Genomic DNA, 26652 nt, shown 5'->3' on the forward strand with positions numbered 1-26652 from the left:
AAACTGGCCAAAGAACCTCTCCGGAGGCTCCTGCGGTTTCTTGCTGCTTCTGAGGATCCAGGCTGGGTGGTGAGCCTTGTGGTTTCTTCTGGATTGAACAGCAGTTGCTAATTCATGTGGTTCATGTTTGGTGTTTGCTAGGGAACCGGACTGAGAACAACAACAAAGATTGGAATCACCCCAAAGAACTATTTCTCAACAGTTCCACTTCCCCCGTATCCTAATCACCTTTCTTTTCTACTACCTCTGGTGGGTGGTGGGCTAGAGGGGAGGTGGACCCCTTATTAAAGCAGGTTGAGAAAAATTTATGCCTACAGCTGAGGCTACACATCAGTGAGAAAAAGTGCTTTCATACAAGTGAGAAGTTGTGTCATACAAGTGTGAGGCTGTCATACAAGTGTGAGGACTGCAGTTCAAATCCCTGGAACCCATGCAAAAGCAGACAGGTAGTGTGAGAGTCTGTAGTCCCAGTGTCCTGCTATGGTGACAGAGGATGTAGAGACAGGAGGTGCCCCAGAAACTCTTAGCCCAGTGTACCCGGGAGAAGACCAACAGAGAGATCTTATTTCAACTGAGGCTATTGAAAAGGTACATTTGTGCTGTGCACACACATATGCTCACACAGACACACACATGAAAATGCACATGTAAACATACAAATATACACATGTAAATAAGTGCAGTCTCACGCACACAGATTACTTTTTTTTTTTTTTTAATTAAAAAGAGGGCTAAAGATGTAGCGCAGTGTTTGAGCACTTGCCTAGCATTGAGACCTGATTTAATCCCTGGAACTACAGAAAAAAGGAAGAAGAAAGAAGGAAGGAAAGAAGGAAAAAGGAAGGAAGAAAGGAGGAAGGAAGGAAAGAAGGAAGAAGGAAGAAGAATGGAAAATTCTGGGAAAACTTATATTCAATTGGATACAAGGGGTTTTTAGTGGAAATACAATTATCTCTCTACATTTTAGATGTTTTATTTTTTTTATAATGACAAACACACATTTTCCACAGTCTTGGGCTTTTTGTATATCTAGGGCAATGTCCAGTTTTGTCTTCTTATTTGCGGGTCTAAGTGTCCCTGTCTTTGGTGGCCTTGAAATGCCATACTTTTCAGAGCATATAATGTTGAAGCAACCAGCCACGGTGTGTCCGGCACCTGTTGCTGGCCGCTGTCTATGCAATAATCAAAGTGCATCTTTGATGGTACAAAGTACAAGATACTTCTGAGTGATAAGAGGATGAACTAGCATGCAGCCGTGGCTGGATCTAAGTATCAGTCTGTTTTACTAGCCATTTGGGAACACAGTCAGCACATTTGCTAGCGGTGTCATTTTCTAACCTCTGGGAGCAGCTGTCTGGAACATTCCACCAGGCAGCAGCAGTGTGTGAACAGGCCAAGAGAGCAGTGTGTGAGCGGTGTGTGAGCATGCCTGAGAGGAGCCATCAGGTCTGCAGCTTTTAACCTCTTCCCACCCCGACAGTGTGGGCTTGAGCCTGTGCAAAGCATCACGCAGCTCGCTGGCCCATCTGGCCTCTCGGGCTCCAAGTTTCAGGCTATGTCTTGAGAGTTTCATAATGGGTGCATGGTCTCAACTGTAGTTGGAAATGAGGACAGGACTGTTCATTTCCTTGAAGCTTGTCCTGTCTGCTCTCCTGGAGCCCACTAGACCTTTTCTACAGAGGCTTCCAGGAAGACAGCAGCTACCACCACCTGGAATTCCATTCTTTAACTCTTCTTGACTAAGTCCAGGGCAAAAAGCTGTGTGTGTGTGTGTTGTATGTACTTAAGTGTGTCCACAGAGTTGCAGCCACATATACCAAAGACCAGAGGCACATGTATGTGCATCCTTACCACACAAATTACACGCCACAAAGATACCCCATCTGCATACTACAACACCCGAATGCTGTACTCATCAATACATCCCCACATATGCCACATGTATGACACACAATTAGCAGCCCAAGACAGCTCAAACAACACACAGCATCATAAATACATCGGTTTTCACATACTGCGCACTTTCACACACTACAGATGAAATGTGCAAAACACACGCAGCACAGACCATTTCCACACACACCCAGCACTCCTCATACACATCACAGGCCGCACTCACACATGTGAGCATCACCCTATGTCATGCAGTTTGCATTCAAATCCCTCTGCTTTGTCATTGTTTCCTACAGACTTGAGCACGGGAGGGGTTCCTGAGAAAATCCAGACTGAGCTGTGTCCAGAGACAGCTGAGGGGTGACAGGGTCCCCCTCTAGCACTAGCCACCTTTTCACCCAACATGTCTCCCAGCATCCATTGGAGTGAGGGGGTTCCGTGAGGGCAGAGGGGGATACCCCCGATCTCATGAAGCTTAGGGGTTTGGGCATGGCAGTCAATGCCATGCAGTTGACAGGCAGGAAACAGCCCAGGAAGAGTGAAGCTGAGAGCTGATGGCCAGAGAGGCTTCCGGGAGAGAGGCAGAGGCCAGGATGCAGAGTGGAGCCAGCCCCCAGGCTGGAGGAGGCAGGTGGGAGACCCTGAAGGTCTTGTCTATCATGTGTATCTTCCCCTGTGAAGATGGTCATAAAAGGAATTGGGGTGGGGGCACCAGAAACTCTGTACCCACAAGCAGACATGTGCCCATACAGCTCATAACAGGGGCAGGAAGCCCTGAGGTAGGTGGAGTGTGAAGGAGGAAGATATGGCTGGGTTATGAGGGAGGGCCAGAGTCTTGGGGTCATTTCTCCCATTAAATGATGAAATATTTTCTAATGTGTGGAGATGTTGAAGGATTGACCTTACAGGTGCGTATGTGTGTGTACGTGTGTGTGAGTGTGTGTGTGTGTGTGTGAGTGTGTGTGTGTGAGAGAGAGAGAGTGTGTGTGTGTGTGAGTGTGTGTGTGTGTGTGTGTGTGTGTGTGTGTGTGTACTTACATGGAGACCTCACCCAGCTTTCCTCAGCCTCAAGCCACCTACCTCACAGCCACAGTCAAGAAACTAGGTGATTAGTTTTCTCAGGAGCTGTGCCTTGTACAACACCTGCACAAGATTGGGCCCTCTGACATTCCATCCTGGGGGGGGGGGAGGGCACCCAAGGCCTAACCCCTCCCTAACGATCTAACGGCAGTTACTGTACATTGGGAGGGAGAGAGACATTTTCTTCAGTGCTGTAGTCCCTGAGTTAACTGACCTTGCTCCTGTGCATGATCCCTCCCCAGTGTTCCTGTAAGTACCCCTAACGAAACCCTTTGGTTCACCAAAAACAAATATCCATGGAAGTAGAAAGGGCGCGCTCTGGGAAAAGGGGATCAGTGAGAGAGGGGAAATGGAGTTAATGGGGTAAATATGATGAAGTATGTTAGTACACATAGTTAATACATGCTAAGATAAACATCAGAAAAGAGGCTTCAGGAGCGACTTAGTTAAGTGTTTGCCTGGAAGGGAGGAGGGTGTGATTTTAGGTCTCTTGTGCCACACAAGAAAAGCCATGTGCAGAGTCACTCCAATGCTAAGAAGGAGGACCCTGGAACACACTGGCCAGCCTGTCTGACCTCATTGGTGAGCTTCAAGCCAGTGAGAGATCCCATCTCAAAGGAGATGGCTAGCATTTCTGTGGAAGTTACCCAACGTTGTCCTCTGCCTTTCACACACGTGTACCCCTCCCCCAACACACACACACACACACACACACCCTACACCCCTACACCCCTAAAACAAAACACGACAAAATTCTGAGTGTCTTCTCGTTGGGAAGTCCTGTGGATGGAATTGTAGGCTTTGCTAAGTTTCTCTCTTCTCTCCTTTCAGGCTTCCATACCGTGGTAGATCACTGCAGTTCGATGGTTTCCTCCAGTCTGCAGTAGATCCTCCCAGGTCCTATTTTCCCTTCCGTACCCTGAACACTTTAGAGGAAGTTCCAGGCCCGGGTGGGTGGGTGGGGGGGGGGGTTCCCATGGGATTCCATCCCAGCTGCCAGCTGAGCATGCTTGGCAATTTCTCAGACTGAGTTGCGGTGTCAGGTTTGAGGAGAGGAACGCAGACACGAGCCCTCCCCCTATTTCACGCCCAGAGCACGTGGAACACCCAACTGAGGTTCTGATTGGCTTTGCCTCCATCTCTTACTCCACTGTCTCTGTTGGCAGGTGAGAATTTTTCCTGTTCCACAGATTGGTCAGAAGGGAGCAGTAATTCCTGCCTACCCTGAAGGGTGGAGACACATTCCTGGGTGGGGAACTGAGGAGCTCTGGTGGTGGTATGCTGTGCCATCCATCCGTATCATTAAGAAATGTTTCTCATATCGCGTGTTTGGCTATTGTAAAATTTATCCTAGCTGCCTTTTCTATCTGTAGGAAGGTGGCCATTTTGAATGCCAATAACTTTGACAGTCTGGGTAATAGCTATAGTCTCAGAGGAGGCTTCTAACCAAAAAAAAAAATGGGAGGTTTTGGGTTGCCCAGACCCAAGGGGACTCCCAGTTAGGGAGAGACAGATAAACTATAGTCAGATGCAGCCCCTCTCTCTCCAAGTTCCTTTTAGTTTGTATGGCCCTTAAGGCCAGTGTATTTAAAAGGGGTTGGTCCCAGCCCATTGCTTTACTGGGGGGTGTTGGTACCTTTGGGTGATAGGATAGGTCTTATTGGAAGGAAGTTTGTCACCTCGCCATGTGCTTTTGAGGGCATAGTGGGACTCTGGCCTCTCCCTTTTTATTTTGGCTTATGAGACACCATGAGGTAAGAACACCCCCATGATGCCCTGTGCCACTGGACACCCCAAGCCCCAGGACCAAGTGACTATGGATAAAACCTCTAGAATCCAAAAGAGTCCCACTAACGTGACAGGACAGTGGGAAGGTCTTCAGACACTACAGGGAGAACATCTTAACACATTGTGTGAGGTGCCTATGCACACACTAATGGAGGTCCTGCTGTCTCCTTAGGAGGTGGCCATCCATCACCAGGGGCTTATACCTGTGGTCTGCAGTTCTTGCTCCTGCAACATGTCAACCTGAGATGGCCTGGCACAAAGTACTATACTGGGTGACCAGAACTGTAGGGATTCAGGATCAGCCACTTGCAGAAGCCAGAAGTCCAAGATCAAGAGGAACTCCCGAAGGACTAGGGGACATCACCTACTGTGCTTGCGGTAGTGTGTCTTTGATCTCTCTACAGTGTCCTCCTCTCTTGGGTGTGCACATGTTCAAGCTTCCACTTCTGTAAGGACATTGAATTTGGGCTCAGCCAGGTAACCCTTTCTTCACTGACTACATTGGCAATGACCCCGTCTCTGACTATAGTCATGACCCCTTCTGACATGTTGGTTACAACTTTAACATTTGAAATTTGGGGTGGAGGGCACAATCCAACCTCTATGTAGGTGGGACATTCACCTGCTGGTGGGACATTGTATTCCCCTTAGGTTGGGGACAGTGGATCTCACAGAGAACAGAGAAAGCCTTAGGGATGACAGCCTGTGAAGACCAAGCAAAAGGGGCTGACTTCCACCCTGCCTTCACCTGGGACTATACTGGAGAGATAATGGTCCCCAGGGACGGAGCTACCAAGGGCAGCCATAAGATGGGTCTCTCTCTATAGCCTAGAAAACCCTGCCCTGACTTCTACCCTCTCAGGTTCCAAACTATTTAATGCCTCTCTTTGAACCAGGGATGAAGAGTTGAGGACCACTAGAGGCTATGGAGCATCTTTTGGAAGGCTAAGCCTCAGAAGGACAGAATCAGAAAGCAAAGCAGGTATGTTGTAGAAGAGAACTGAATAGGGGCCAGACACCTAGAGAACATGGTTTTAGAAGTCAGATGGCAGTGTACACACAGGGAAAGAACAGTATGAGGGTGAAGGAGAGGTGCCAGATATTTGTCAAGAGGGAAGGGGAATGTACATTTTTAAGCACGAAAGCCATACCTATTATTTACCAACTAACTACCATCTATTTATCAATCATCTACCATCTACTTAGCTATTGATTCTCTCTCTTCTATAATCTATTATCTATCTACACTCTATAAGTCATCTATCAATACTAATTTACCTACCATCTATTTATCATTTGTCTATCAACCAGACTATGTTCCTATTTCTTCTCTTTTGCCCTGAACTTTTCCTTTTAAATGAATGTGTAATGTACTGTAAATAAGAAAGGAAACTAAACAAAATGAAATTCTTAAAACAGAGTCTCAAGTGAGACAGGGAAGGATCACAGAAGTCCAATAGAAAAAAATAAAGATATTTGAATACTTGGAAACATCTTTGAGGCAGGAAGCCGCCATCTTAACTTGTTGAAATGTTTGTAGGGAGTGCATGGAAAACTTGAACAGATAAAAACATAAGGCAATGCTAAACTCCTGGAAAAACAGATGAACGTGGAAGTTGTGTGAGAAAGGGGGCATGCTGGTAGCAGGGCCTGGGACTCAGCATGAGCAGTCTGAGCCTCATGGTACCAATTTGGACTCTGTGGGAAGAGGAGACAGGGAGCTCGGGAGATGTGAGAGGAAGAACTTGCCTACCATAGCAGAAACTACACTAAAATGCCCCTAGTCAGGAAGTGTTAGAGTAGTAGATTATGTAGACGTACAGAAATAAGTACCAGAAAGAAAGGTTTCAAAGCAGACAATGACTTCCTCTATGATGTAGGGAAGGGTTGGGCATCGGGCCCATGTGTTTTAACATAAGCTACTTAAAGATCTTTGATTTCACTGTGTGGTTGTACTTAGGCTAAAATTAGAAGCGTAATTTCATAGCAGAAGCGCGAGCCGGGGAATGCATACATACAGCACTGGGCTTCCTGGCAGGGGAGTGTGTTGACTTTCGTGTGGCGAGCCTGCCTTGGAGGTTTTCTGTGCATTGCTGTTAATGCTGCAAAGAATTCTCTGGCTCCTGGAGCCAGGCCACTCCATCCATCACTTGTCCCTTTGAAAGAGCTTTTGTGATACAATGCTTCCCACATTAACACCTCATCCTCCTTGTTCCAGCTGCTGGAACAGCTCTGCTGTCCCTTGCAGGGGCATATGGGTGAGAGACTCCAGCTTCTTTCTGCCACTCCCCACACAGACACTTACTCGAGAGCAGCCCTTGTAACTCGAGGTCTTGGGATAGTTGGCAGCCTGGCCACTTCTAGGAGAATGTCACAACTTCTTTGCTCAGCCCACTTCTGTTCAATCCTCTTGTCTCTACCAGTCTTCCTGGACTGGTTCTCTATATCCCTGTGATGGTGTGCTCTATCATGACGTATTCTGACCAAGGGCAGAGACAATGGAGGCTTTCTGTGGGAGTGTTGGGTTGCAGGATAGCCAACTTGCCCACTGAGCACTCTTTGGGAAGTAGGACTGATACTGACCAGTGACATGAAACAAAGGTGGTTTGGGGAGGGGAAACACGACCAGGGAATGGATGGCTCTGCTGTTTGGTTGCACTGGTATGTTGGAGAGTCAGGGTTAGAGAGAACTGGGCAAGCCCCATGCAGCTAGGACACTGACTGCTATGTGGCGAAGCCTATGATCCCAGTTACTCCTTTATGGTACTTCTGGGCGAGGAAACTTTCTCTTCTCATAGAGATTCCAAGCTGGAAGACCGTCTGGATAATGCAGGCGTGTCTGGAGAGGTCAAGGTAGAAGAAGTGGCCAGCACACCAGAGGGACCAGCAGTGATCCTCAAAATACGGATCTGGGCTGGGGTGATAGGTATGTTTGCTGGAGAATGCTCGTGCTAGTAAAATCCCAGCACTTGGAAAGTAAAGGCAAGAAAGTCAAGAGTTCAAGGTCATTCTTAGCTATTACAGGAAGTTCAAGATCAGCCTGGGCTACACAGGACCGACCGTCCAGGGGCTCAACCATCCAGAACATCCAGCACCTCACTGACTCATGGGGACAGGTCTGCCTCCGTGTGTCTTGCTTGCAGGGGCGGGCGGGACTGTGGCCTTGCTCTTGCTTAAAGACTGTCCTGAGATCGAGGGGCAGGATTTGCTCTCCCCTCTGGCCTTTGGGGCTGTCAGCTCATTTGTTATATGTGTGAGGTCAACCATCTTGCTCCTGCTTTAATCATAAGCAAAGGCTCCCAGGTTGGGGCCTAAAAGAAGCGTTGATTTATCACCACCAGGTGTCCAGTGCCACAAAGATGACGCAGAGTGAGGTAGCGAAGGAAAGGCTGGGCCACCTCCACCTTAGCCTTTCCTCTGTCCAGTGCTGCAAAGCTAGCATGCTCTGAATTTAAGTGTGTGCTGGCAATCCCTGCACCGCTCATGATGATGTCAATTGGCTGGGTGACACAGTAACTGCTTTTATGTCATGGCTAGATGGGACATATTCCTGAGTCCAGCCACCTGAGACCACAAGCCCTGCTTTCTGGAACAGAGAACCTAAGGGACCGCAGGAGGTTAGCTCAGAGGCATAGGAGTGGTTACAACTATATACCATGCCATCTGTCTGTTCCCCTTCTTTCTCTGGGGACTTCTGAGGATGCCCCCACTGGTGGCACAGGACCATGGTGGGTGTGCTTCCCCACTTCTGATTGCTTCAGTGTGGTACAGGAAAGAGTAGGGGTGGCCAGCGGCAGTGCCTGCTCTTTGGAAGTCTCAGCAGTATTTCATGTCACCTGTCCCTGCAGCCAGGTGCTTCCTCTGCCTGGAAGAGACCAGCATCCTTCCTTCCCTCAGGTAACAAGAGAGGCTGAGGTGACTACTGCTGCTGCTGCTGTTATTAGGTGTGCCTTTCTTCAGGCAGTGAGCCCATGGGGTGAAGCCTGGACAGGCAGGCTCCAGGGAGCCAGACATGGGGCTGCACCTGACTGATTTTATGGGTTGGTGATTGCTCACTCACTCACTCACTCACTCACTCACTCACTCACTCACTCAGTACTGTTTCTTGCATGTCTAATGTATACCAGAAAAAAGCAATTGACTACAGAAACCTAGTCCAGGATCTGTGGGGTGTGACACCTCAAGCAGAAAGGTAATTCAACAAGCAGTTTTCTTTCCCCTCCCTCCCTCCCTCCCTCCCTCCCTCCCTCCCTCCCTCCCTCCCTCCCTCCCTCCCTCCCTTCCTCCCTCCCTCCTTCCCTCCCTTCGCTTCCCCTTCCTTCCTTCCTTTCTTCCTTCCTTCCTTCCTTCCTTCCTTCCTTCCTTCCTTCCTTCCTTCCTTCCTTCCTTCCTTCCTCCCTTCCTTCCTTCTTTTCCCTCCCTCCTGAAAAATCTTCTTATAATACAGGCTGGGCTAACCTTGAACTTGCTATGTATCCCAGTACAACCTTAAGCCTCTGATCCTCCTGCCTTTGCTTCCCAAGTGCTGAGATTACCGATATGCACCGCCATGCCTGGTTTATGTGGTACTGGGGCTCTAACCCAGGGCCTCATGCATGCTGAGCAGGTACTCTACCAACTGAGCCACATCTTCACCCCATCCCGTAGTTATTTTTTATTTCATGCAGCGCGAGTGCGCGTGCGTGTGTGTGTGTGTGTGAATGCCTATAGAGGCCAGAGATCGATGCCCAGTAACTTCCTCAGCTATCTGTATTACCTTTCATCATCATCATCATCATCATCATTCATTCATTCATTCATTCATCCATCCATCCATCTTCTTAGAGAAGGTCTCTTACCAAAGTTGAAGTTCATGGAATGTCTAGATCATCTGGTTTGTGATCCCAGGAACTCTCTCGTCTCCATTTGCCCTCACCTTGGAATTTCAGATGTGAGATGCCACGCTCAGAGTTTAAGTGGTTACTTATAGTCTGACTCAGGTCCTTGTGCTTGTTCAGCAAGCGCTGTACTGGCTAAGCTATCTCCACACTCTAGTATCTATCGATCTATCTATCGATCTATCTATCTATCTATCTATCTATCTATCTATCTATCTATCAATCATCTGTCTGTCTGTCTCTTATCTAGCCTACAGTAGTTATCCTAGGATACCACGCTTACTACTTTTATGTTCACAGCCTGAAGAACAGTCTTGAGAGAGAAAGCTGGCCTATCTCTTGTACCTCTGTACATATCAGAGCTGAGAGAGGCCATGGGCTGGATACTCCAGAAGGGGTGGCTAGCTGTTGAGCCTCCCCCCCCCCCTCTCCAATCTCCAGGATGCTTGCAAGGGCAGACTTTGTTGACTCAGGGCCCAGAAGCCACAGGCTCTGGACACATTCTTCCTCCTTTTCTCTCAGCAAACCCAGTGAGGTTGAGAGTGGAGCGCTCAGACAACCTCTAGCAGAAACATTCCTGACTCCATTTAATGACAGTTCAGGCACCAGGTTTTAGTGGAAAACAAGTGGCCAGCCTGGGGCAGCTGGGGGACTGTGGAGTTGTGAGTTTTCAGCCACTCTGGTGACCTTCCCTGCCCACATGGCTGAGGCCATGAGTGAGTCTGGATCCACTGAGAACACTTGCATTTTACTGAGACGGGGATACCCCACACCCATAGCTGCATTTGCATGAGACCGAATTCTCAGCTGTCAAAGCTTGTGGAAGCCAGGACTTTGCCTCAGGGAGACAGCCCTCACTGGCTCCTCCAGAGAGCTCAAGGTGTCCATCGTGAGGCATGTCTCTTCCCCACCACCTCCCCTGAGGATCTCAGGCTGCCCATTCCTACCCCCAGAGGTAGCAGGCAGGATACAGCAGCATTTCTACCTCCCCAGGGTGCTGGCTTGTTCCCCCATTGCCATCTACTCTGCCCAGTCATGTTTAGAACCTTTCTTTGCCCCCTTCCTCTTTAGGCGTGTATTCATGGTACCCTGGAGCCTCTACAGTAGCCTCGAGGAAGAATAGTCCTCCACCAGCTTTCTGGAAGGTTCTCTCAAATGGCAGATCTCAGAAGCCTTCCTTTCTCATCACACTAACCCTGCTTGGTGCTCTACACCTAAATAGTAAAGAGACATTCTGCAAAGATGAATTTCTCTGAAAGGAGGAGGGCAAGTATGCTCTTGTGTTCTTAACTCAGATCCGCCCGGGACAAGAGTCTTAATTGAGGAATCATCTAGATCCAGTCAGCCTGCAGACACATCTGTGGGGGCAATGCTTTGATTATTAGCTGATGTAGGAGGACCTAGCCCAGTATAGGCAGCACCATTCCCTAGGCAGGGGCCCTGAATTGTATGTGAATGGAGGTAACTAGCTGTAAAGCAAGGATGCAGTTTTAGTCAGGATTTGTATTCCTACACAACATCATGTCCAAGAGACATGTTGGGGAGGAAAGGGTTTACTCAGCTTACACTTCCACGTTGCTGTTCATCACCAAAGGAAGTCAGGACTGGAACTCAAGTAGACCAGGAAGCAGGAGCTGATGCAGAGGCCATGGAGGGATGTTTCTTACTGGTTTGCTTCTCCTGACTTGCTCAGCTTGCTTTCTCATAGAACCCAAGACCACCAGCCCAGGGATGGCACCACCCACAATGGGCCCTCCCACCCTTGATCACTAGTTGAGAAATGCCTTACAGTTGGATCTCGTGGAGGCATGTCCTCAAGGGAGGCTCCTTTCTCTGTGATAACTCCAGCTTGTGTCAAGTTGACAACACAAAACCAGCCAGTACAGACGCCCGTTCATTACTTTCTGCTCTTGACTGGAGAAGTGATGTTGCTGGCTGCTGGAGTGCCTGCCTTAGATGCCCTCAGTGATACATTGTAAGGAGGAAGTACAACTCCAATGAACCTTTCCTTCCTTAAGTTGTTTTGAGATGGGATGTTTTATTATAGCAACAGAAAGGGAACTAGGATATTCCTCAAACCATATGCTCATAGAAAAGGGCCACCTATTGAAAGGAATTGTGAGAAAGACCCACAAGGAGTTCATGGGAAGCCACTGACTGTCCAGTTAGGGAGTTTGAGACAAGAGCAAGTGTTCAAAGGCAGCATGAGGGAATGCTTCTGAAACAATAGTCTTCACCCTAAGACTCAGTAACACACGTGGCAGACTCAGGTTTGGATAGACAGCTGGTAGACAGATATCCTCGTAGACATGGTTTCTGTGTAGGCTGTGGTGACTTTTAGGACAGGTTATTGGCTCTGGCAGAGACTTTTGTGACAGTTCTTAGCATCAGACACACGTGTGTGTCTTCCATGCCCCCTGCTTTGGCTCTGCTTTGATACCCACCATCTTTACATTAATCCCTCTCATCCTTACCTCCCTAAGTTACAAATATCATTCATTGTGTCCTTCCTGAACATGCACAAAGGATCAAACATGTGCCACCTACCTCTCTCATCATTGGGAAGAGTGGCCACCAGGTAGCCTACAGAGAGACTTTCAGTATACCAGCCCTTGTTGAGATTGCCTTGTGATGGCTGAGATCTCCAGGGGGGAAAGTTCTGAGCATCTCTGTGTGATTGTAGGTCCAAGTAGCTCAGAGCCATAGGAGGCATACATGTGGGCGTGGAGGAGAGAGAGTGTGGAAGAAGGGGCATCCTTGAGGCTCTGTGCTGTCAGAGACCGTGGGTACACACTGCCTGCTTCCTCGATTAGCTTCATATAATTGTCAGTGACACCAGATAAGGTCAATGACCCTCCTTGTTATATATTCACGGGAGACAAGGGCCTCAGAGAATCCAGGGTGTTGTCTCTCTCTCACAGCTGGTTGCCTGAATAATTGATGTTTGTGGTCTGGCTCGCCTTAGCACCACAGCTCCCACACCCATTACTTACGGGACACCTCTGGGGAACAGCTCAATGGTGAAGTGCTCCTCGGCTGCACTTTCTGAGACCGAGCACTCAGAAGTAACCAGAAACCAAGCATTTTCCTGTAGCTTAATGTCTCCAGTCTAATCAGCTACTGATTAGAGCTGCTTAGGAACAGTAACTCTCGGTCTGCTTGGGGGAGGATGGGAGGGCTAAGACTCTAGGGAATACGCCTGTAGGAACCCTAGGTTCCAGGCAGGGTGGGGTAGTCTGCCGTGACTCGGCAGAGAGCTCAGACTCTGTGGCTCTCTCACAGACTTGTTCCCATACCAGCTTGTGCCAGGACACTGTCTTAATTCACTTATACTGCTGTGACAAACTAGCACATGCTAGCTTTTAGACAACAAAATTGTTTCTATTCTATCATCTATCTATCTATCTATCTATCTATCTATCTATCTATCTATCTATCTATCTATCTATCTATCATGAGTGTGTGTATAAGCATGCATTGCTGATGTCCTATGCACACAGATGTACAAACATATATGTGGAAGCCAAGGGAAACCTCAGGCATCTTTCTTGGAAGCCACTCACCTTTGTTTTTCTTTGCAGCTTTGTTTCTTGAATCAGGTCACTCACTAAACTTGGAGTTTACTGAGTAGGCTAACATGGCTGGCCAGCACCAGCTCCCTTCTGATTCTACTTCCTCAGCATGGGGATACAAGTCGGTGCCACCCTGCCTGACTTTTGATGTGGGTTCTGGAGAGCGTGCAGGCCCTCATGCTTGCATGATCGGTGTTTCCTAAGTGACTTGTCCCCCAGCCCATGTTTCTCATAGTCCAGGAAGCTGAAAGTCAAAGACCAAGGCCACGGTGGGTTTAGTAGCTCTCGTGCTACGAGGGTAGGAAGGCTCTCGCACTTTTTAGATAGTCTGGTTGTATAGCCTGGGCTTTTTTTTTTTGAACTTCTGATCTTCCTATGTCAGCTTCCCTAAAGCTGGGATTACAATCCTGCACCGCCAGGCCTAAGGCTCTGAGATCTACTAATCCCAGTCATGAGAGTTCCGACTTCATGACCTAACCACAGATCTGCCCTCTTGTTTTCTGGAAGAGAATATGAAAAATCAGTATCATGTCTTCTTTAGATGTTTCTTGGAGTTTACTGGTAGAAGTACCTGAGCTGGGCGGTTCTTATTATTAGTGTTTTCACTTGTTATCCAGGGAACTATTGAATAATGGAATACAAATCAATATTCCAGGTGAGGGGTCACTTGTGGTATCCACTTCTCTCTTAAGGGAATTTGTGTCCTTCAAAGGGTCTTCAAACCCTCTCAGGTGTCTGCATAAGCTTTAGAAATTGGAAGCTGCCAGGAGATGCAGCGTCTTTGTCTGGGGACTCATCAGCTGCAGACCATGTCCTTTGAGCCTCACCCCCCACCCCCAACCCCCGCCCCCCGGTGTTTTGCACAAGGCACAGAAATGTGTCTTCTCCTTATGGACTTAGTGGGGACCTGGAGTGTGGAACTGAAGGACAAAGGTTGGCATGGTATAAAGAGGGCAGGCTCCATCTTGGTCACAGAGTGAGTGGTCTTGGAATTAATTTAATTGGTCTATCTGGGATCATTTAATAGATTGGGGTGGGGTGTCACTTCCTGCCTCTGCTGGAGGAAGTGTTGCTATTTACATCTGCTTCTTTTTCTATATTTTTGAGGTAAGCACGCTTAGCTTTGATGATGTCAACATTCAGTGCAATGCATTTTCCTCTCCCCATTGGTTAGGTCTGGCTACATTTTTAGCCTCAGCCTTCCAGGTGTGATTTCCCTGCTTCTGTCATTTCTTGATGAAGTTCTGCCCATCCTGGGGGGCTAAACGTTTCTTTAACCCATTGTCTCTCCTGCTGGGCTTTGTGGGGTCAGAACTGTGCTGCCTCTGGCCCGGTCATACTCGGATGGATGCCAGTGAGTCCTCCCTGCAGAGGTACAGCATATTCTCTAACCCAAGTCAGTAATAAATATAATCTTTCTGCTTCCTCCCCAATGGCGAGTCTGAATTCTTCTTCCTCAGGTGGCTCAGGACGTAGGGATGCAGGGTGGTTGATAGCTGTTGAGAACTCCTGAGAGTAACCTGGGAGTTTTAAGTTTCAGCTGATTGCTCTTGCCCTGGGCTCACGGAGATGTGGACAGAGTGCACAACAGCCTTTGTGCTGAAAACAGGAGCCACCACATGGGCATCACTCATCCCTTAAGACCAGTCCCTTCCACACATCTGTTGTCGGAATTACTCTTCTCTCACTGTGGCAAATCCCCCCCCCCCAAAAAAAGCAGTTTGAGGAAGGAAAGGATTATTGCTGCCAGTCTGAGGACGTAGTCCATTATAGTGAGGGAGCATGGCGACAAGAGCGAGAGGGGAAGGGGGAGGCAGGAGGGGGAGGATGAAGTGGGGCGGGGGAGGGAGAGAATGAATGAATGAGTGAGTGAGTGAATGAATGAATGAATAATGAATTCTGGTCCCTTTCATGCAGTCTGTGAACCCCAGCCATTGAATGGCGCTAACCTCATTTGGGGCAAACTTTCCCTCTCGGTCTTGAAGCTCCCTGGTAGGCATGCCCAGAGGCTTGTCTCCTAGGAGACTCTGGATCCCTCCTGTCAGGTCGACAGTATTAACCATCACAGCCTTGCAGGGCCTGCCTGTCCAGCCTGGTAGGAAGAGCTGCTTCCTCCTACCTAAGGCCCGTCCCTGCCACTCTCTCCAAAACATTGCGGTCTTGTTTCTTATCTTCCCATCCACCATCTCTTTTCCTCCCTGCTTAGTCCTCTCTTTCTCTCTACAGTAAGCCTCTTCCATCAATTAAAGCCCAGCAGAAACATCAAGCCTGCCCTACACTCTGCGGGGGTGGGGTTTCCCGCAGGGGCTGCCTACAACTGTCTCCAGTTTTCTCTTCCCCGTCACTTTGTCATCGCTCTAATCTAGCTTCTGCTGGCACTGTGCCACCAAAACACCCGGGGTTCGGGTGACTAACAGCCTCTGCGTGCTGCATGCATGCTCTGCGGAGTTCTGGACAAATGAGAACAGCAGGTGAAGCCTATTTGCCCTCCGTCCTGGGTTTCCTCCTCCTCTTTGGCTGCACCTCAGTCTCCTGACAGGTTCACCCTGTCAAACCGCCATTAAACTGGGCCCTTCCTTCTCCTTTTTTTTTTTTTTTTTTTTTAAAACCTCTGCATTTTCACCTGGAACGCCTCAATTTCCTCCTACAGCCACTTCCTTATTTCTTGTCAAGGTTCCAGGTTGGTCCATCCTCTCACGTGACTTGGGATCCAGGCCCAGTAGGTACGTGCCAGTCGGATGGGAGCGTCCCTGCATAGGATCCAACTCCCTCTGTTGAGTTGCTTTTCTGAGCCCCGCTCCTTATTCTCGATAGGAGACACTGAGGCCATAGGGAGACCGTAGGGACATCAGACCTTTATTTACCCGGGCTCCCGGACGACTGTAGGACCACCACGACTTTAGCATCCTACAAATTTAGTCAAATCCTACAAATGTTGGGGTGATTACCAAGAAGCATGGGTTGTCTGTGTCATGGTGGGATGAGTCACCCTTTAGTGGCTCTAAGGCCATGCTTCTTGTTCTGTGAGCTAGCGAATCCTTTCAATGTTGACCTCAATTTAGGTTGAAGTTTTAGTTATGGGATTATATTCTTTCAGCTCCACACACCACTGATTTGCGTATGTGTGTGTGTCTGTGTGTATATATGTCATCATATTGACATAATCTTCAGAGCTTAAAATTTGTATAGCTCATGGCTGGCTGGCTTAGAGTCATATCGTAGTTATCTTGAGGGCCCCCTCTCAGTTCTAGAAACCAAGAGATGATCTGTCTGTCCTTTGGCCTCCCATTTCTCCATAGACTCTCCTGCAGTGGAGAGTGTCTTGTGTGTCTAGTTCCGCACACAGGAATCGAGGAGCCCTCCTTGTATCTTATTTCGCCTCAGCCTTTTGGTCAATGCTAATAAATACTTTTCTAGCTAAGCCTCTGTCCTCGTGGCCTCTCCTGCAGTGTTTGTACTGTCTGATCTCGCACATGTTCTTAGTGCTGTCTTTTTGCCTACAGAGTATTGGCTCTTTGCCCTTGCCTAGTTCCATACTCTACAGCCCGCTACTGCCAAGGGACCAGTTAATGCACGTGGTTCCTGGCATACGGTGGTTTTAGAAAGTTATCTCTTTTTTTCATTTGATTTCATGATCGTTTAAAGAAACTATAGGCAATCAGAGGAAACCATGCCTCGGGTTTTAAATTTTTGTATTTTCAGGGATAGTGATATCCTATATGACCATTTTTTTTTAATGTAAGATGCTGGTCAGAGGCAGTAGGCTTTAGCTTCTTGTTGGTTCCAATAGCCCTGCCCCCTCCCCCTGGGAGGGGGGGAACGGATGCTCTACTGCTCTGTGCCTGCTGCGATGATGTTCTCTAGTTATGGGGACACAACCCCATCAGAAAGCGAAGTGCACCAGTCCTTGAGGAAACAATGAACTTGTTTTCCTGCAGCTGAGGCTCAGACCTCTAGCTGAGTTCTGTGTTATCTGAAGTGTTCCAAGAAGGATGGAGCAGCCCTCCGCTTCGTGGCCTAGAATGCAGCCATCTGTAGGTCTCAGGGAGGGGCCCACTCGGCGGTGTCTTTCCAATTGTTTCTCCTGGAGGAGAAATCTAGAAAGTTCTACAGGGGCACGGTTCACTTTTAAAAGCTCCCTGTTTATAAAATTTTATTGTTCATGTCTAAGTCTGTGTCTTTATGAGCTATACATGCTACACGTTGAGGTAGGCGCATATGTGGAGGCCAGAGGTAAATGTTGAGTGTCATTCCTCAGTAACCACTCACATTATTTATTGAGACAGGATCTCTTGCTGCACTTCACATGCTGATTTCTGGTAGACTGGACTGAGCAGTGAGCCGCCAAGGATCACTTTTCTCTGAGCCCCTACCCAGTACTGGGGTTCCAGGCATGCACCAACCAGAAGTGGCTCTTTATGTGGGTGTGGGGGATCCAAGCTCAGATGGTCATATGTGCACTGTAAAGACCTTACCCCCACGCATCTCCCCAGCCCCCTCAGAGTTACCCACGGAACCTCTCCCCAACACTGTTGAAGCTCTGTCCTGAAGACTGATTTATTTGTGCAGTTATCACCTTGGATAATGACTGTCTTGCTGGGTTTTCCCTGGGCACCAAGCATTCTGAGCGCATGGAAAAAGAAAACCTATATTCTTAGCATCCTGCTGAGCAGCGTCCTAGATGGATAAAGAGTCTGTGTCTAGCATAGTGGAATCAAGTCTGTAGGGTGCCAGGGTCATCAAGAGGATGCTCTGTGGGGACTCTCTTCTGGGGGGACATGATATACTCTCAGGGAATAAGTCAAATAGAGAATGGTCTTTTCACCATTGTGGACCTGACTCTTCTCTTCCTTGCTTCACCCCTAGCCAAGAACCTCTTATGACTCGGGACAGCTATCCAGGGGAGGGATGGAAGGTGGGGGTGGCTAAATAAGCACCTTTGAGGTCATACTTGCTTTTATGACAAGTTCCCTCATGCCTCTCTTTTCTTCCTCCCAGCATGCATTGCAGGTAGACTGAGAGTGAATATCCAAGGCCATCACAAGGCCAAATCCAGTTCTGCTGCGTGCTGCTTGCTTTTCTTCCGAGCGTGCCCGTGGGGATGTGTTTGTTCAGTGCTGGGACTTTCTTCTATGCCTAAGGCTGTTCAGAACATTTTTGGGTTTTATATCAGTCTGAATTTAGAATCTTGGAGGAAGGATAAAAGCTTGCTTGCTTATCTTGGGAAAGGCAGGACTAGAGGACAGGAAGTGACCTCACCAAGTTCTGTTTCCCATCTCTATTTCCCTGTTTCTATGTGTCTTTTCCCATATACTTATTCATGTGTGTTTACACATATATGTATGCTGTGTGAGGATGTGCACATGTGCGTCTGAGCATATGTGTGTGAGTGCCCGTGCGCACGCGCGCACGCGCGCACGCGCGCGCACACACACACACACACACACACACACACACGCACACACACTTAGTCTTTTCCCCATAATGCAAGCTAAGTGGTCCCACATCTATGCAAAGCTACTTTGGCTACATCAACATGCAGATGTGAGGGATGTAGTAAGATGGAGGTGGAATAGAGGGTATGTATGAACAGGTGGATCACAGAACAGTCTGAGGAACCCCAAGGTGCTCTTGTGGCAGCAAGCCACTGCATGGAGAGAAAATGATTGTTAGAAAAAGACACACACCAAGTTTACCCTGCATGCAGGAGACAGACTCTGAGGTTGATACTATAGTTTTCAGGGACTTAGGCGACTGATGACTCCTCACTTAGGCAGGGAGCCAAGGCGATGGGAGGAGAGAGACCCTGCTCTCAGACAGAGGACATCGAAGAGCAAGAATGACATCAGAAAGATTCAGGGGACATGAAGGATTTGGGAGACTGCCCACCTGGAAGAGCCCCAGAGCATCTTTGGGAAGCGTCCAGCCTCCCATCCAGATGTGGGGTAAGAGGCAAGGGAGCAACAGAGGAAATAGGAGAGCAGAGGCAGGCACAGGGTGCCTTGGGTGCAGCCCTCGGGTGCTGTGGTGAAAGAGGAAGTTGCTAAGGTCACAAGGGGGAAGGGCCCTAGGTCAGGTCAAGGCTGTGTGTGTATGTGTGTGTGTGTGTGTATACTCACATGCGTTCTTGCAAACAGGTACCATTAGGACTTTGATCTGGGGACACAGCTAGAGTGTAAGGACCTAAGTTTGGATCCTTAGAATCCATGTAAAACCTTGTAGTGGTAGCTGGCATTTATAAGAGCAGCACATCTCAGATGAGCTAGGAGAGGCAGGAGAATCCCTGAAGCTCTCTCTCTCAGGCCAGCTACCATGGTGCTAAAAACCAAGAGACCCTGCCTCAGGCAAGGGGAAAGATGAGGGCTAACAGTGGAGGTTGGCCTCTGGCATCCATATGCCTCGTGGCACTTGCACACCTGCACTCGCACACATGACCGTGCATGCACACGCAAGGGCACACATTCATGTAATCATTAACTCATGTACACAGGCACACACTCACATACATACATACATGCACATACACAAGTATGTATACACATGCATGCACAGAGAGGAGGGGGAGTTACAGGGCTTTGGGGAGAGGAGAGGAAGCTGGAGCCCAAGCTAGAACATTCCTTTTCCTCTCAGGCTCTGAAGAGCGCAGTAACCCCATTTGTGAGGAAGATGGGCCCACTCCCAGTGAAGTGGTACTGACAGAGACCAAGGGTTTGTGCTCTGACCAGATTGTCCTCAGATCAGGAGTGGGCCGAGCCATTCTGAGCACAGGCTGGTACAAAACGTCTCTCCCGTCGCTAACAGCATGGGCTGTTGACCACATGCGGCATGCTTGTGCAGCCTCAAAAGCACTTAGGCTGCTCCTCCCCTCCCTTTCTGCCTTTAGTGCCAGAAGAGAAATTGCCTGGAAGAGAAATTGCCTGGTCCTCATGCAGCCTGCTCATCTGAGCTGGCAGCTTGCTTGCTGGCTGCAGATAAACAGCAGCAGGTAGGAGGCAAGCTTGCAGTGCCGGCTCCCGAGTGGGAACTGTCTTTTCTGCTGGTCCTGTAAAACTAGGAAGAGAATCCTATTTCTGCTGCATAGCATAGGTTCCTAGGATGCAGCCTGCCCCAGTGTGCAGGTGAAGGTCCGGGTGGGCCCCACTTTGTAACAGTGGGTCCACAGAGCCCCTTCCGTGCTCTTATGTCTGTCCCTCCCCCCAGCGCCCTTTGGATGAAGTACAGGATGAATCATTTTTTTTGTAGTTACAAACCAAATTCTTTTATTGGATATTTTCTTTATATACATTTCAAATGCTATCCAGAAAGTTCCCTATACCATCCCCCTCCCCTTGCCCTGCTCCCCTACCCACCCACTCCCGCTTCTTGGCCCTGGCAAATCCTCCCAAATCCTTCATGTCTCCTGAATCTTTCTGATGTCATTCTTGCTCTTCTTCCCCTGTACTGGGGCATATAAAGTTTGCGATACCAAGGGGCCTCTCTTCCCAGTGATGGCCGACTAGGCCATCTTCTGCTACATGTGCAGCTAGAGACATGAGCTCTGGGGGTACTGGTTAGTTCATATTGTTGTTCCACCTATAAGGTTGCAGACCCCTTCAGCTCCTTGGATGCTTTCTCTAGCTTCTCCATTGGGGGCCCTGTGTTCCATCCTATAGATGACTGTGAGCATCCACTTCTGTATTTGTCAGGCACTGGCATAGCCTCATACGAGACAGCTATAACAGGGTTCCTTCAGCAAAATCTTTCTGGCATATGATCACGAAGGATGAATCATTCTCAGGGAAAGGCTCCTGGGTGGAAACGTGAGAATCTAGGAAGATGTGACTTGCCTGCAGGCGGAACCCTGCACAGAGCGTTCTCTGCAGAACTTGGTTCCAGCAAGAGGCACTGGGGTAAGGGTGTTCCCTCCCTGGAGGCTCCTCAGTTCTCCTTGGCAAATGTTACCAACAGTGCGCTACCATGGACTGCTCTAACTTGTAATCTACTCTTTGGTTTTCTGCTCTCACAGCCCAACTGTGTTGTAGGGGAGCCTTGAACCCCTGAGTGGAGAGAAACATGCTGTATATAAAATGGAGGAGCAGAGCTGGGGAGAGAGATGCTATTGTGATTGGATGTGAACTGTCCCTCAGGCTCACGTGTTTGGAACATTTGTTCCTCGTGAGAGGAGGTTATTTGGGAATGTTGTGGAACCTTTAGGAAGTAGATCCTGGCTAGAGAAAATGAGTCACCAGAGGCGGGCTCTTGAGGTTTATAACCCAGCCCCACTTCCTGTTCAGGCTCAGCCAGTTGCGACCGGCTGGCTTCCTGTCCCTATTCCCCATACCTTCCATGCCTTCTGCAGTGACTTCCCCACAACAAAGGCCCTGTGTCCCTTCAGACTGCGAGCCAGAATAAGCCTTCTTGCCTCAGGGATTTGTCACATCAGGAAGAAATGTCCCGTGCTTGTGCCCACACAGGGTGACTGAGCGAGGGATCTTAGCAATGCAGTTCTCCAAACTCCAAAGTTACATCAGCACACCATTTATGGGCACCTTTCTGTTGCCTATGAATCTGAACCCTGGCTAAATATGTCTTCCCCGTGACAGAGGCGCTTCTGCTCAGGGAGTCCAGAGCCTCTTCTCACTGTGGTCTCGGCTGCTCTCCTGAACACACTATCCTACTGGACAGCACGGCGGCCTTCAGTCTCCCGTAGTGCTCTTTACGCTGCTTGGAAACCAGGTGGGGCAGCTCAACAACGTCGCCAACACTTACTGACATAAATTTGGTTCCCGTGGGATCCTGCCTGGTGAAAAGCCATGCTTTCTGGGGGTTGGCAGCTGCTCAAGATAGCAAACAATTAGAGACAAGGGACAGGAGTCAAGGGATTTTGGGTGATGCACACACCAGTGGGAAGCCCAGCCAAGGAGTGGTCCCACAGTGCAGGTCACCTCCTAGTGTGAAGAAGCAGAGGTCCCCATGGTGCAGGTCACCTCCTAGTGTGAAGAAGCAGAGGTCCCCACGGTGCAGGTCACCTCCTAGTGTGAAGGAGCAGGTTCCATCCCTGAAACTGCGAGGATGGGGTCTCCACTTCCTGTCTTGTCCTTTCTATAGAAGGTCAAGGACACTGGAGACAAGATGTAACCACTTGGAGTGCTCTGTGAGGGTGTCTGGTGAGCACCACTTGTGGTCTCTGTCACTGGGGAATGATGGACGACTTAGAACTCAAGTGTCAAAGCCTTGAGGAGCAGAGGGCTCACTTCAGGGGAGTTGATAATCTCGGTAGGGGGGCTGCAAGGCCAGGAAGACCAAATACTGGGAAGACTGGGAGCTAGGAGGCTGCCCTTGGCTAGCCTGGGGTCAGAGGAACCAGGCTAGACTAGATGGAGGTTGGGAGGGGGGACAGCTCTTCTGCAGCCCACTTGCTGGGTTAGCTTTGAACTGGTATTCCATACCAGGTCACTTCTTAACACCCAATCAGCTCTCTTTATCATGAATGTAATTAAACCCAGCTACTTGTATATGTGGATATTTCAACACCGTTGTGCAATGTGTTTTGACTCCCTGCCTGTCTCTTCCTTAGGCTTGTCTTTAGAGGAGCTGAGGGTGCTGTAAAGTATCTCCAGTCCATGCAGGGGATGAAATCAAACTGGGCTGGGTCCCTGGGATTGCTCCTAGGCCAATGGAAGTGTGCTGTTTCCTTAATTCATGCTTCCTGGCCCAGTGGAGTGGCCCAATGCTATGGCGCCAGCTGTCCTATCGAACTCAGTGGGGCCTGAAGCAATGTGTGTCCTGGGAATAGAGAGTTTAAGAAACAGGCATTTTTCTCCACACCCAGGCATGGGGAGCCACACACAGACTACTATCCCCTGACTCAACAGCTCCTGCTTCCCAGGGGAAAGCCGTATCAAGTAGAAATTAGCACTGCGTGTGAGCCAGGAGAATCCTCAGCTGACCGGCTTCACAGCTCATGGATGTTTTAGTCTCTACTCTTTGGTAGTGGCTCCTTCAATCATGGGCAGCGTACACATGGAACTGATTTTTCGTTGGTCTAAAGCAGAGTTGACCTCCGGTTCCATATTTGGGGGAAGTCACGCACTCTGAAGGGAAGAAGAAATGGAAACAAAACAGTTTGACACACAAAAGGCAAAAGACCTGGAGGGATGTGTTCCGGCTTTTACAAAAGCTGCTGTGTGGAATTCCGTGGGTAAAGAATTATGAGAGGAACAGGCCAAGAGCCTACCTGCATCTCAGATATAGTGCCAGTGAGAGCTGTGCCCTTGGCAGCTCTCCTACAACCCTGTCACCTCTGCTGTCAGGCTGCCTTCCAAGTGTATTATAACAGCTCAGGGCAGGAGGGAAAAAGTAAGGGTGGGCACCTCAGCCATCCTCCCAGAAGGCACTGTTCTTGCTTGATTGTAGAACAGCCCAGCCAGCCAAAGCATGGAAAGTTGTGTCTGTCACTTGAGATGGGGGAGCCTTTTGAGCTGGGTTCAGTGAGAGCGTTTTGAGTCACTGAAGAGATTCTCTGGGAGAGAGCTGTAGAATCCCAATGTTTCACACCTGCCAGATTCTCTCTCCCCCACCGCACCCTCTTCCTTTGGCTGCCTGGTTGCGAAGTGAGTTTTGTTCTACTGTATACTCTGGCCATAATGTGTCACTTCAGGCCTCAAACAATGGAAAGAGGGGAGTGTGAACGGAAGCTTCCAAAATTGTGAGCCCAACTGAACCTTCTTTGCCAAGAAGCTGCATTTGGGCCTTTGTGAGTGAGGGTAGGCCAACTGACATGCTTGTCTGCTGGGGAGGAAGGTTCATAAAGTGACTTCCTGGGGCTAGAGACATCCTAGCCTCAAACACTGACGAGAATGGTTGAGATACTTGGAGCTCACAGCAGATCTCCCAGAAAGGTGAGCTCGTTGCTAGAGCCCATAGGTGGGGGATGGAGTCAGTGTTCAAATGATGGAACTTTGAGACTTGGGGATGGCCATAAAAGTCACTGCTGGCCAGATCTCAGAAGAAGTCTGCCACACACATTCTCGCTTAGCACCAGAGCTATTGGAGGGCTCAGGCTGTCATAGACTCCCCATGGACATGTGGAGTCCCGGCATCCTGATTTACACTATGGCTGCTGGGTTTACACTATTCAAGACACTGAGCCTTTCAGATCTGCACCAGTTAATCGCAGGCCCCTGAGACCACCAAGCCTGTCAGAACTGGGGAACCCTTCTATCCTATTGTCTGTTGTAGGTCCTGAGGAAAGGATATCCCCATGGGGTACCCATGGCTAAGTCTCTGTGATGAAGCTTTGCCACCAGCTTTCCCAATTGATCACCCCAATAATTCCAATTGCCAAGATTGTGGAAGCCATAGGCACCGTGAGCTACAAAGTCCAAGAAGTCATGGAGTCTGTAGGAAACAGAAAGCCTGATGAGGTCACGGGAACATATACTGTACTGAGATACTGATTAAGCCATGGACACATTTTTCATCCAACAGGGAAGTTTGTGAAGCGCCATTCAAACATGAGCCCTACAGGTCCTCCTACCATCTGCCTCTTTCCCACTTTCATCTCGTCTGGGAAGGACCAACTGCAGGAGGTGGATGAGAAAGGAAGGAGCGAGGGCTGCTCAAGGCCCAGCTTACCTGACCTACCGTGCTGCCCGTCCTTCCAATCCAACCCCACACTGTGCAGCCGGGGATGCTGTGAGCAGCTGCAGCGTTGTGGAGGAGATTCACTTTGACTTGGGATCCAATGAAACATCACCTGATGACATCATCTCCATGAACCCTCCCCAGGACAGGAGAACAAAAGAGGAGAGTGACAGGAGGAGGTCCTCTGAAGAGCCATCACTGGTCACTGGGTTCTATCATCAGTGAGCACTGACCGCAGCCAGGCGGCCCCCACAGCTTCCCACACCAAATAGACGAAGGAGCTGGAAGAAGGCAGGGTGCAGATTGTTCACTTGCTTCACACTCTATGTTGTTGCCTCTCTATCTCAGAGGAAAACAGCACATTTCCCAGGTGAGAGACAACAAGGGGAGGGAACTGTGGTCTCATGGGAAGCACAGCACAGGCATGACCACTTGCCGACGGGATGGGCCCATGTATAGAGGGCATGGACCCTATGCTGTCTGTGACCCCAGAGGGAGCTTTTCCTCTGCATCCCCCTAATGGGAACTCTGGGGAAGTTGAGCCAGGAGCAGAGAGCAGAGGGTGTGAGCAGGGGCTAAGGAATGAGGCAAGAGTGGGAAAGAAAGAGGGAGGAGGGATGTGGGCTTGGGGAAAGGGGAACATAGGCTCAGGTGTGAAGAATCAGGCAGAGAGCTGTGGTCCAGCAGGGCTAGCTTAGTGCTAAAGACCTGACTGTGTCAAAGTCACTAATAGAATCCTTTTCTTGTGTCCTTTTTCAAGGGGTGAAAACAAGCCCAGCTCTGTGATCATCAAACCACAGGGCTGGGCTCAGCCTGGTATGGACTGAGAGCTACAGGGAGGAGCCTGGCCAGGACTCCTGGAGCTTGTCTGCTCACACAACTTGTTGCTATTCAGACAACCCTGGGAGGCAGGCACCAGCTCCCCTACCCCTCCTCTAGCTGCTGGGTCTGAGCTAACGGCTCCTCCTTCCTTTAGCTCAACATGAGGCCAGTCTCGTCCTCTGGAGAAGGATGTGGTCCACATGGCTTCCACCTTATGACGCTACATCCCTCCAGCCTCTGCAGGACATGTGGGATGGAACGCCCACAGTGAGAGAACTGAGTGTCTCACTGGGCTCAGGGTCTTCATCAATTTGCCCCCTCCTCCTCACCAACATTATCGCTGACCAGTGCAGAGACTGTGTAAGTCTAGCAGGGTGGCAACTGGCTATAAAGGGAGGAGGGGGGAAGGGCAAATGGGACACAGGGAAGGCAGAAAGAAAAGAAAGACAGGAGGGGAAAGGGCATGAGGAAAAGGGGGAGTCTGTTCAGAGGAAACTCCAGTCGGGCACCTGAGAAGAAAGGAATGAACATTTTGGGTGGGGACTGGGGCCATGGACAAGCGGGAACAAATTTTCCCTGATGAGGAGAGTTGGGGGTAGGAGGCATAGGTCCCTGTGGGCATCCCTGCAAGTGTTATGGTTACCCTCTACAGGTACCTATGAGAAAAAGAGGGTTTCTTCTTGGTGGGTTCCAGCTTGTGCCAGTAGGATGCTTACTGCCTTGCAAACCTGCTCCTGTCCAGAGGTGCTGAGGCAGGGTGAGGCTGTCAAGAACAGAAGCCCCACACTCCACTGGTGCCTCTGCTACACCCAGCCTTGGTTCGATCTGGTAACGCTCGTGTCTGTTTTTACAGGCCTCCTTCCTGCAGGCACCAAAGGTGCTGGCCCCCTGTCCCAGGATTCCAGAAACTGGTGGAATTTTTTCCCCCGCCCCATGGAGGGATGTTTTGACTTTCATTTTGACTACCCTTTTGAAGTTTTTTTTTTTTTGCTATA

At 49.3% G+C, this 26652-nt stretch overlaps 2 long non-coding RNA genes across 3 annotated transcripts; both read left to right on the forward strand.

The window, feature by feature from the left end:
• Positions 1 to 3146: 3146 nt before the first annotated feature.
• On the forward strand, positions 3147 to 4106 carry LOC110308141 (uncharacterized). The gene is made up of 3 exons (XR_002379525.2): positions 3147 to 3222; positions 3805 to 3870; positions 3999 to 4106. It is a non-coding gene; the product is annotated as an uncharacterized LOC110308141 (long non-coding RNA).
• Positions 4107 to 4942: 836 nt separating this feature from the next.
• On the forward strand, positions 4943 to 26652 carry LOC110308139 (uncharacterized). 2 transcript variants are annotated; one of them, XR_002379523.2, is made up of 6 exons: positions 4943 to 5238; positions 5658 to 5743; positions 21793 to 21925; positions 24680 to 25205; positions 25596 to 26017; positions 26511 to 26652. It is a non-coding gene; the product is annotated as an uncharacterized LOC110308139 (long non-coding RNA). The 2 variants fall into 2 exon arrangements; XR_003834672.2 differs by lacking the exon at positions 21793 to 21925.

This window comes from Mus caroli, unplaced genomic scaffold, assembly GCF_978045245.1.
Source record: "Mus caroli unplaced genomic scaffold, Mus_caroli_1 scaffold_15, whole genome shotgun sequence".
Lineage (NCBI taxonomy): Eukaryota > Metazoa > Chordata > Mammalia > Rodentia > Muridae > Mus > Mus caroli.